We start from the raw sequence: 13,123 nt of genomic DNA on the forward strand, positions 1-13,123 counted from the left end.
TTTAAATTTTTAGGTTTCACTCTGTTTTCTCCTATATGGATACATGTAGTTGGAACTCTAAATGAAACACGGTTTGTGGTAGCTCTTTGAAACTTGACACAATAAAGTAGTTCCAAGTTCTATCTCTATGGTTTGTTTCCTATTGATGTAGCCCTAAGCAGAGACCACCGCAAATCACTTTCATATAAAGGGGTTGAAAGCTTCCAAAAAACTACGAGTTTCCTGAAATCTCAGCACACATTTTTTCACCCAATATTGATGACACTTTCAGATAATGATCAGTACCCCAATTCCATTTGGCTCACCAAATTTCGTTCTTCTAGGTTAAACCGTTCGTTGGCAGTAACAGTTTTAATTTTTCGGTTTCACTCTGTTTTCTCCTGTATGGATACATGTAGTTGGAACTCTAAATCAAACACGGTTTGTGCTAGCTCTTTGAACCTTGACACAATAAAGTAGTTCCAAGTTCTATCTCTATGGTTTGTTTCCTATTGATGTAGCCCTAAGCAGAGACCGGCGCAAATCCCTTTCACGGAAAGGGGTTGCCAAGCTTCCAAAAAACTACGAGTTTCCTGAAATCTCCGCACACATTTTTTCACCCAATATTGATGACACTTTCAGGTAATGATCAGTACCCCAATCCCACTTGGCTCACCAAATTTCGTTCTTCTAGGTTAAACCATTCGTTGGCAGTAACAGTTTTAATTTTTTAGGTTTCACTCTGTTTTCTCCTATATGGATACATGTAGTTGGAACTCTAAATGAAACACGGTTTGTGCTAGCTCTTTGAAACTTGACACAATAAAGTAGTTCCAAGTTCTATCTCTATGCTTTGTTTCCTATTGATGTAGCCCTAAGCAGAGACCGGCGCAAATCACTTTCATGGAAAGGGGTTGCCAATCTTCCAAAAAACTACGAGTTTCCTGAAATCTCAGCACAGATTTTTTCACCCAATCTTGATGACACTTTCAGGTAATGGTCAGTACCCCAATCCCACTTGGCTCACCAAATTTCGTTCTTCTAGGTTAAACCGTTCGTTGGCAGTAACAGTTTTAATGTTTCGGTTTCACTATGTTTTCTCCTATATGGATACATGTAGTTGGAACTCTAAATCAAACTCGGTTTGTGCTAGTTCTTTGAAACTTGACACAATAAAGTAGTTCCAAGTTCTATTTCTACGGTTTTTTTCCTATTGATGTAGCCCTAAGCAGAGACCGGCGGAAACCACTATCATGGAAAGGGGATGCCAAGCTTCCAAAAAACTACGAGTTTCCTGAAATCTCAGCACACATTTTTTCACCGAATCTTGATGACACTTTCAGGTAAGGATCAGTACCCCAATCCCACTTGGCTCACCAATTCTCGTTCTTCTAGGTTAAACCGTTCGTTGGCAGTAACAGTTTTAATTTTTAGGTTTCACTCTGTTTTCTCCTATATGGATACATGTAGTTGGAACTCTAAATCAAACACGGTTTGTGCTAGCTCTTTGAAACTTGACACAATAAAGTAGTTCCAAGTTCTGTCTCTATGGTTTGTTTCCTATTGATGTAGCCCTAAGCAGAGACTGGCGAGAATCCCTTTCATGGAAAGGGGTTGCCAAGCTTCCAAAAAACTACGAGTTTCCTGAAATCTCAGCACACATTTTTTCACCCAATCTTGATGACACTTTCAGGTAATGATCAGTACCCCAAATCCACTTGGCTCAGCAAATTTCTTTTTCTAGGTTAAACCGTTCGATGGCAGTAACAGTTTTAATTTTTAGGTTTCACTCTGTTTTCTCCTATATGGATACATGTATTTGGAACTCTAAATCAAACACGGTTTGTGCTAGCTCTTTGAAACTTGACACAATAAAGTAGTTCCAAGTTCTATCTCTAAGGTTTGTTTCCTATTGATGTAGCCCTAATCAGAGACCGGCGCAAATCACTTTCATGGAAAGGGGTTGCCAAGCTTCCAAAAAACTACGAGTTTCCTGAAATCTCAGCCCACATTTTTTCACCCAACTTGATGACACTTTCAGGTAATTGTCAGTACCCCAATCCCACTTGGCTCACCAAATTTCGTTCTTCTAGGTTAAACCGTTCATTGGCAGTTACAGTTTTAATTTTTAGGTTTCACTCTGTTTTCTCCTGTATGGATACATGTAGTTGGAACTCTAAATCAAACACGGTTTGTGCTAGCTCTTTGAAACTTGACACAATAAAGTAGTTCCAAGTTTTATCTCTATGGTTTGTTTCCTATTGATGTAGACCTAAGCAGACACCAGCGCAAATCACTTACATGGAAAGGGGTTGCCAAGCTTCCAAAAAACTACGAGATTCGTGAAATCTCAGCACACATTTTTCACCCAATCTTGATGACACTTTCAGGTAATGATCAGTACCGCAATCCCACTTGGCTCACCAAATTTCGTTCTTCTAGGTTAAACAGTTCGTTGGCAGTAACAGTTTTAATTTTATGTTTCACTCTGCTTTCTCCTATATGGATACATGTAATTGGAACTCCAAATCAAACACGGTTTTTGCTAGCTCTTTTACCTTGACACAATAAAGTAGTTCCAAGTTCTATCTCTGTGGTTTGTTTCTTATTGATGTAGCCCTAAGCAGAGACCACCGCAAATCACTTTCATGGAAATGGGTTGCCAAGCTCCCAAAAAACTACGAGTTTCCTGAAATATCAGCACCCATTTTTTCACCCAATCTTGATAACACTTTCAGGTAATGATCAGTACCTCAATCCCACTTGGCTCACCAAATTTCGTTCCTCTAGTTTAAACCGTTCGTTGGCAGTAACAGTTTTAATTTTTAGGTTTCACTCAGTTTTCTCCTATATGGATACATGTAGTTGGAACTCTAAATCAAACACGGTTTGTATTAGCTCTTTGAAACTTGACACAATAAAGTACTCCAAGTTCTATCTCTATGGTTTGTTTCCTATTGAAGGAGCCCTAAGCAGAGACCGGCGCAAATCACTTTCATGGAAAAGGGTAGCCAAGCTTCCAAGAAACTACGAGTTTCCTGAAATCTCAGCAAACATTTTTTTACCCAATCCTGATGACACTTTCAGGTAATGATCAGTACCCCAATCCCACATGGCTCAGCAAATTTCGTTCTTCCAGGTTAAACCGTTGGATGGCAGTAACAGTTTTAATTTTTAGGTTTCACTCTGTTTTCTCCTATATGGATACATGTAGTTGGAACTCTAAATCAAACACGGTTTGTGCTAGCTCTTTGAACCTTGACACAATAAAGTAGTTCCAAGTTCTATCTCTATGATTTGTTTCCTATTGATGTAGCCCTAATCAGAGACCACCGCAAATCACTTTCATATAAAGGGGTTGAAAGCTTCCAAAAAACTACGAGTTTCCTGAAATCTCAACACACATTTTTTCACCCAATATTGATGACACTTTCAGATAATGATCAGTACCCCAATTCCATTTGGCTCACCAAATTTCGTTCTTCTAGGTTAAACCGTTCGTTGGCAGTAACAGATTTAATTTTTCGGTTTCACTGTGTTTTCTCCTATATGGATACATGTAGTTGGAACTCTAAATCAAACACGGTTTGTGCTAGCTCTTTGAAACTTGACATAATAAAGTAGTTCCAAGTTCTGTCTCTATGGTTTGTTTCCTATTGATGTAGCCCTAAGCAGAGACCGGCGCAAATCACTCTCACGGAAAGGGGTTGCCAAGCTTCCAAAAAACTACGAGTTTCCTGAAATATCCGCACACATTTTTTCACCCAATATTGATGACACTTTCAGGTAATGATCAGTACCCCAATCCCACTTGGCTCACCAAATTTCGTTCTTCTAGGTTAAACCATTCGTTGGCAGTAACAGTTTTAAATTTTTAGGTTTCACTCTGTTTTCTCCTATATGGATACATGTAGTTGGAACTCTAAATGAAACACGGTTTGTGGTAGCTCTTTGAAACTTGACACAATAAAGTAGTTCCAAGTTCTATCTCTATGGTTTGTTTCCTATTGATGTAGCCCTAAGCAGAGACCAGCGCAAATCACTTTCATGGAAAGGGGTTGCCAAACTTCCAAAAAACTACGAGTTTCCTGAAATCTCAGCACACATTTTTTCACCCAATATTGATGACACTTTCAGGTAATGGTCAGTACCCCAATCCCACTTGGCTCACCAAATTTCGTTCTTCTAGGTTAAACCGTTCGTTGGCAGTAACAGTTTTAATTTTTCGGTTTCACTCTGTTTTCTCCTGTATGGATACATGTAGTTGGAACTCTAAATCAAACACGGTTTGTGCTAGGTCTTTGAACCTTGACACAATAAAGTAGTTCCAAGTTCTATCTCTATGGTTTGTTTCCTATTGATGTAGCCCTAAGCAGAGACCAGCGCAAATCCCTTTCATGGAAAGGGGTTGCCAAGCTTCCAAAAAACTACGAGTTTCCTGAAATCTCCGCACACATTTTTTCACCCAATATTGATGACACTTTCAGGTAATGATCAGTACCCCAATCCCACTTGGCTCACCAAATTTCGTTCTTCTAGGTTAAACCATTCGTTGGCAGTAACAGTTTTAATTTTTTAGGTTTCACTCTGTTTTCTCCTATATGGATACATGTAGTTGGAACTCTAAATGAAACACGGTTTGTGCTAGCTCTTTGAAACTTGACACAATAAAGTAGTTCCAAGTTCTATCTCTATGGTTTGTTTCCTATTGATGTAGCCCTAAGCAGAGACCGGCGCAAATCACTTTCATGGAAAGGGGTTGCCAATCTTCCAAAAAACTACGAGTTTCCTGAAATCTCAGCACAGATTTTTTCACCCAATCTTGATGACACTTTCAGGTAATGGTCAGTACCCCAATCCCACTTGGCTCACCAAATTTCGTTCTTCTAGGTTAAACCGTTCGTTGGCAGTAACAGTTTTAATGTTTCGGTTTCACTATGTTTTCTCCTATATGGATACATGTAGTTGGAACTCTAAATCAAACACGGTTTGTGCTAGCTCTTTGAAACTTGACACAATAAAGTAGTTCCAAGTTCTATCTCTATGGTTTGTTTCCTATTGATGTATCCCTAAGCAGAGACCGGCGCAAATCACTTTCATGGAAAGGGGTTGCCAAGCTTCCAAAAAACTACGAGTTTCCTGAAATCTCAGCACACATTTTTTCACCCAATCTTGATGACACTTTCAGGTAATGATCAGTACCCCAAATCCACTTGATTCACCAAATTTCGTTCTTCTTGGTTAAACCGTTTGATGGCAGTAACAGTTTTAATTTTTAGGTTTCACTCTGTTTTCTCCTACATGGATACCTGTAGTTGGAACTCTAAATCAAACACGGTTTGTGCTATCTGTTTGAAACTTGACACAATAAAGTAGTCCCAAGTTCTATCTCTATGGTTTGTTTCCTATTGATGTAGCCCTAAGCAGAGAGCGGCGCAAATCACTTTCACGGAAAGGGGTTGCCAAGCTTCCAAAAAACTACGAGTTTTCTGAAATCTCAGCACATATTTTTTCACACAATCTTGATGACACTTTCAGGTAATGGTCAGTACCCCAATCCCACTTGGCTCACCAAATTTCGTTCTTCTAGATTAAACCGTTCGTTGGCAGTAAGAGTTTTAATTTTTATCTTTCACTCTGTTTTCTCCTATATGGATACATGTAGTTGGAACTCTAAATCAAACACGGTTTGTGCTAGCTGTTTGAAACATGACACAATAAAGTAGTTCCAAGTTCGACCTCTATGGTTTGTTTCCTATTGATGTAGCCCTAAGCAGAGACCACCGCAAATCACTTTCATGGAAATGGGTTGCCAAGCTTCCAAAATACTACGAGTTTCCTGAAATCTCATCACACATTTTTTCATCCAATCTTGATGACACTTTCAGGTAAGGATCAGTACGCCAATCCCACTAGGCTCACGAAATTTCGTTCATCTAGGTTAAACCTTTCGATGGCAGTAACAGTTTTAATTTTTATCTTTCACTCTGTTTTCTCCTATATGGATACATGTAGTTGGAACTCTAAATCCAACACGGTTTGTGCTAGCTCTTTGAAACTTGACACAATAAAGTAGTTCCAAGTTCTGTCTCTATGGTTTGTTTCCTATTGATGTAGCCCTAAGCAGAGACCGGCGCAAATCACTTTCATGGAAAGGGGTTGCCAAGCTTCCAAAAAACTACGAGTTTCCTGAAATCTAACCCCACATTTTTTCACCCAATCTTGATGACACTTTCAGGTAATGCTCATACCCCAATTTCACTTGGCTCACCAAATTTCATCCTTCTAGGTTAAACCGTTCGTTGGCAGTAACAGTTTTAATTTTTAGGTTCCACTCAGTTTTCTCCTATATGGATACCTGTAGTTGGAACTCTAAATCAAACACGGTTTGTGCTAGCTGTTTGAAACTTGACACTATAAAGTAGTCCCAAGTTCTATCTCTATGGTATGTTTCCTATTGATGTAGCCCTAAGCAGAGACCGGCGCAAATCACTTTCACGGAAAGGGGTTGCCAAGCTTCCAAAAAACTACGAGTTTCCTGAAATCTCAGCACATATTTTTTCACACAATCTTGATGACACTTTCAGGTAATGATCAGTACCCCAATCCCACTTGGCTCACCAAATTTCGTTCTTCTAGATTAAACCGTTCTTTGGCAGTAAGAGTTTTAATTTTTATCTTTCACTCTGTTCTCTCCTATATGGATACATGTAGTTGGAACTCTAAATCAAACACGGTTTGTGCTAGCTCTTTGAAACTTGACTCAATAAAGTAGTTCCACGTTCTACCTCTATGGTTTGTTTCCTATTGATGTAGCCCTAAGCAGAGACCACCGCAAATCACTTTCATGGAAATGGGTTGCCAAGCTTCCAAAATACTACGAGTTTCCTGAAATCTCATCACACATTTTTTCACCCAATCTTGATGACACTTTCAGTTAATTGTCAGTACCCCAATCCCACTTGGCTCACCAAATTTCGTTCTTCTAGGTTAAACCGTTCATTGGCAGTAACAGTTTTAATTTTTAGGTTTCACTCTGTTTTCTCCTATATGGATACATGTAGTTGGAACTCTAAATCAAATACGGTTTGTGCTAGCTCTTTGAAACTTGACACAATAAAGTAGTTCCAAGTTCTATCTCTATGGTTTGTTTCTTATTGATGTAGCCCTAAGCAGAAACCACCGCAAATCACTTTCATGGAAAGGGGTTGAAAGCTTCCAAAAAACTACGAGTTTCCTGAAATCTCAGCACACATTTTTTCACCCAATATTGATGACACTTTCAGGTAATGATCAGGACCCCAATCCCATTTGGCTCACCAAATTTCGTTCTTCTAGGTTAAACAGTTCGTTGGCAGTAACAGTTTTAATTTTTCGTTTCACTCTGTTTTTTCCTATATGGATACATGTAGTTGGAACTCTAAATCAAACACAGTTGTGCTAGCTCTTTGAAACTTGACACTATAAAGTAGTCCCAAGATCTATCTCTCTGGTTTGTTTCCTATTGATGTAGCCCTAAGCAGAGACTGGCGCAAATCACTTTCACGGAAAGGGGTAGCCAAGCTTCCAAAAAACTACGAGTTTCCTGAATCTCAGCACACATTTTTTCACACAATCTTGATGACACTTTCAGGTAATGATCAGTACCCCAATCTCACTTGCATCACCAAATTTCGTTCTTCTAGGTTAAACCGTTTGTTGGCAGTATGAGTTTTAATTTTTGTTTCACTCTGTTTTCTCCTATATGGATACATGTAGTTGGAACTCTAAATCAAACATGGGTTGTGCTAGCTCCTTGAAACTTGACACAATAATGTAGTTCCAAGTTCTATATCTATGGATTGTTTCTTATTGATGTAGCCCTAAGCAGAGACCACCGCAAATCACTTTCATGGAAATGGGTTGCCAATCTTCCAAAAAAAACTACGAGTTTCCTGAAATCTCAGCACACATTTTTTCACCCAATCTTGATGACACTTTCAGGTAATGATCAGTACCCCAATCCCACATGGCTCACCAAATTTCGTTCTTCTATGTTAAACCGTTCGATGGCAGTAACAGTTTTAATTTTTAGGTTTCACTCTGTTTTCTCCTAATTAATACATGTTTTAGGAACTCTAAATCAAACACGGTTTGTGCTAGCTCTTTGAAACTTGACACAATAAAGTAGTTCAAAGTTCTGTCTCTATGGTTTGTTTCCTATTGATGTAGCCCTAAGCAGAGACCTGCGCAAATCCCTTTCATGGAAAGGGGTTGCCAAGCTTCCAAAAAAGTAAGAGTTTCCTGAAATCTCAGCACACATTTTTTCACCCAATCTTGATGACACTTTCAGGTAAGGATCAGTACCCCAATCCCACTTGGCTGACCAATTTTCGTTCTTCTAGGTTAAACCGTTCGTTGGCAGTAACAGTTTTCATTTTTAGGTTTCACTCTGTTTTCTCCTATATGGATACATGTACTTGGAACTCTAAATCAAACACGGTTTGTGCTAGCTCTTTGAAACATGACACAATAATGTAGTTCCAAGTTCTGTCTCTATGGTTTGTTTCCTATTGATGTAGCCCTAAGCAGAGACCGGCGCAAATCACTCTCACGGAAAGGGGTTGCCAAGCTTCCAAAAAACTACGAGTTTCCTGAAATCTTAGCCCACATTTTTTCACCCAATCTTGATGACACTTTCAGGTAATGATCAGTACCCCAAATCCACTTGGCTCAGCAAATTTCGTTCTTCTAGGTTAAACCGTTCGATGGCAGTAACAGTTTTAATTTTTAGGTTTCACTCTGTTTTCTCCTATATGGATACATGTAGTTGGAATTCTAAATCAAACACGGTTTGTGCTAGCTCTTTGAAACTTGACACAATAAAGTAGTTCAAAGTTCTATCTCTATGGATTTTTTCTTATTGATGTAGCCCTAAGCAGAGACCACCGCAAATCACTTTCATGGAAATGGGTTGCCAAGCTTCCAAAAAACTACGAGTTACCTGAAATATCAGCACACATTTTTTCACCCAAACTTGATGACACTTTCAGGTAATGATCAGTACCCCAATCCCACATGGCTCACCAAATTTCGTTCTTCTAGGTTAAACCGTTCGATGGCAGTAACAGTTTTAATTTTTAGGTTTCACTCTGTTTTCTCCTAATGGATACATGTTTTAGGAACTCTAAATCAAACACGGTTTGTGCTAGCTCTTTGAAACTTGACACAATAAAGTAGTTCCAAGTTCTGTCTCTATGGTTTGTTTCCTATTGATGTATCCCTAAGCAGAGACCGGCGCAAATCACATTCATGGAAAGGGGTTGCCAAGCTTCCAAAAAAGTAAGAGTTTCCTGAAATCTCAGCACACATTTTTTCACCCAATCTTGATGACACTTTCAGGTAATGATCAGTACCCCAAATCCACTTGGCTAAGCAAATTTCATTCTTCCAGGTTAAACCGTTCGATGGCAGTAACAGTTTTAATTTTTAGGTTTCACTCTGTTTTCTCCTATATGGATACATGTAGTTGGAACTCTAAATGCAACACGGTTTGTGCTAGCTCTTTGAAACTTGACACAATAAAGTAGTTCCAAGTTCTATCTCTATGGTTTGTTTCCTATTGATGTAGCCCTAATCAGAGACCGGCGCAAATCACTTTCATGGAAAGGGGTTGCCAAGCTTCCAAAAAACTACGAGTTTCCTGAAATCTCAGCACACATTTTTTCACCCAATCTTGATGACACTTTCAGGTAATGATCAGTACCCCAATCCCACTTGGCTCACCAAATTTCGTTCTTCTAGGTTAAACCGTTCATTGGCAGTAACAGTTTTAATTTTTAGGTTTCACTCTGTTTTCTCCTTTATGGATACATGTAGTTGGAACTCTAAATCAAACACAGTTTGTGCTAGCTCTTTGAAACTTGACACAATAAAGTAGTTCCAAGTTCTACCTCTATGGTTTGTTTCCTATTGATGTAGCCCTAAGCAGAGACCACCGCAAATCACTTTCATGAAAAGGGGTTGAAAGTTTCCAAAAAACTACCAGTTTCCTGAAATCTCAGCACACATTTTTTCACCCAATATTGATGACACTTTCAGGTAATGATCAGTACCCCAATCCCACTTGGCTCACCAAATTTCGTTCTTCTAGGTTAAAACGTTCGTTGGCAGTAAGAGTTTTAATTTTGATCTTTCACTCTGTTTTCTCCTATATGGATACATGTAGTTGGAACTCTAAATCAAACACGGTTTGTGTTAGCTCTTTGAAACTTGACACAATAAAGTAGTTCCAAGTTCTATTTCTAAGGTTTGTTTCTTATTGATGTAGCCCTAAGCAGAGACCGGCGGAAACCACTAACATGGAAAGGGGATGCCAAGCTATCAAAAAACTACCAGTTTCCTGAAATCACAGCACACATTTTTTCACCGAATCTTGATGACACTTCTAGGTAAGGATCAGTACCCCAATCCCACTTGGCTCACCAATTCTCATTCTTCTAGGTTAAACCGTTCGTTGGCAGTAACAGTTTTAATTTTTAGGTTTCACTCTGTTTTCTCCTATATGGATACATGTAGTTGGAACTGTAAATCAAACACGGTTTGTGCTAGCACTTTGAAACTTGACACAATAATGTAGTTCCAAGTTCTATCTCTATGGTTTGTTTCCTATTGATGTAGCCCTAAGCAGAGACTGGCGCAAATCACTTTCATGGAAAGGGGTTACCAAGCTTCCAAAAAACTACGAGTTTCCTGAAATCTCAGCACACATTTTTTCACCCAATCTTGATGACACTTTCAGGTAATGATCAGTACCCCAACCCCACTTGGCTCACCAAATTTTGTTCTTCCATGTTAAACGGTTCGTTGGCAGTAACAGTTTTAATTTTTAGGTTTCACTCTGTTTTCTCCTATATGGATACATGTAGTTGGAACTCTAAATCAAACACTTTTTGTGCTAGCTCTTTGAAACTTGACACAATAAAGTAGTTCCAAGTTCTAACTCTATGGTTTGTTTCCTATTCATGTAGCCCTAAGCACAGACCAGCACAAATCACTTTCATGGAAAGGGGTTGCCAAGCTTCCAAAAAACTACGAGTTTCCTGAAATTTCAGCACACATTTTTTCACCCAATCTTGATGACACTTTCAGGTAATGATCAGTACCCCAATCCCACTTGGCTCATCAAATTTCGTTCTTCTAGGTTAAACCATTCTTTGGCAGTAACAGTTATAATTTTTAGGTTTCACTCTGTTTTCTCCTATATGGACACATGTAGTTGGAACTCTAAATCAAACACGGTCTGTGCTAGCTCTTTGAAACTTGACACAATACAGTAGTTCCAAGTTCTATCTCTATGGTTTGTTTCCTATTGATGTAGCCCTTAGCAGAGACCGGCGCAAATCACTTTCATGGAAAGGGGTTGCCAAGCTTCCAAAATACTAGGAGTTTCCTGAAATCTCAGCACACACTTTTTCACCCAATCTTGATGACACTTTCAGGTAATGATCAGTACTCCAATCCCACTTGGCTCACCAATTTTCGTTCTTCTAGGTTAAACCGTTCGTTGGCAGTAACAGTTTTAATTTTTAGGTTTCACTCTGTTTCCTCCTATATGGATACATGTAGTTGGAACTCTAAATGAAACACGGTTTGTGTTAGCTCTTTGAAACTTGACACAATAAAGTAGTTCCAAGTTCTATTTCTACGGTTTGTTTCCTATTGATGTAGCCCTAAGCAGAGACCGGCGGAAACCACTAACATGGAAAGGGGATGCCAAGCTTCCAAAAAACTACGAGTTTCCTGAAATCTCAGCACATATTTTTTCACCGAATCTTGATGACACTTTCAGGTAAGGATCAGTACCCCAATCCCACTTGGCTCACCAATTCTCATTCTTCTAGGTTAAACCGTTCGTTGGCAGTAACAGTTTTAATTTTTAGGCTTCACTCTGTTTTCTCCTATATGGATACATGTATTTGGAACTCTAAATCAAACACGGTTTGTGCTAGCTCTTTGAAAGTTGACACAATAAAGTAGTTCCAAGTTCTATCTCTATGGTTTGTTTCCTATTCATGTAGCCCTAAGCAGATACCAGCGCAATACACTTTCATGGAAAGGGGTTGCCAAGCTACCAAAAAACTACGAGTTTCCTGAAATCTCAGCACACATTTTTTCACCCAATCTTGATGACACTTTCCGGTAATGATCAGTACCCCAATCCCACTTGGCTCACCAAATTTCGTTCTTCTAGGTTAAAACGTTCGTTGGCAGTAAGAGTTTTAATTTTGATCTTTCACTCTGTTTTCTCCTATATGGATACATGTAGTTGGAACTCTAAATCAAACACGGTTTGTGTTAGCTCTTTGAAACTTGACACAATAAAGTAGTTCCAAGTTCTATTTCTAAGGTTTGTTTCTTATTGATGTAGCCCTAAGCAGAGACCGGCGGAAACCACTAACATGGAAAGGGGATGCCAAGCTATCAAAAAACTACCAGTTTCCTGAAATCACAGCACACATTTTTTCACCGAATCTTGATGACACTTCTAGGTAAGGATCAGTACCCCAATCCCACTTGGCTCACCAATTCTCATTCTTCTAGGTTAAACCGTTCGTTGGCAGTAACAGTTTTAATTTTTAGGTTTCACTCTGTTTTCTCCTATATAAATACATGTAGTTGGAACTGTAAATCAAACACGGTTTGTGCTAGCACTTTGAAACTTGACACAATAATGTAGTTCCAAGTTCTATCTCTATGGTTTGTTTCCTATTGATGTAGCCCTAAGCAGAGACTGGCGCAAATCACTTTCATGGAAAGGGGTTACCAAGCTTCCAAAAAACTACGAGTTTCCTGAAATCTCAGCACACATTTTTTCACCCAATCTTGATGACACTTTCATGTAATGATCAGTACCCCAACCCCACTTGGCTCACCAAATTTTGTTCTTCCATGTTAAACGGTTCGTTGGCAGTAACAGTTTTAATTTTTAGGTTTCACTCTGTTTTCTCCTATATGGATACATGTAGTTGGAACTCTAAATCCAACACGATTTGTGCTAGCTCTTTGAAACTTGGCACAATAAAGTAGTTCCAAGTTCTATCTTTATGGTTTGTTTCCTATTGATGTATCCCTAAGCAGAGACCGGCGCAAATCACTTTCATGG

This window comes from Spermophilus citellus (genome assembly GCF_964194105.1).
Source record: "Spermophilus citellus genome assembly, chromosome: 11".
NCBI classification, from domain to species: Eukaryota; Metazoa; Chordata; class Mammalia; order Rodentia; family Sciuridae; genus Spermophilus; species Spermophilus citellus.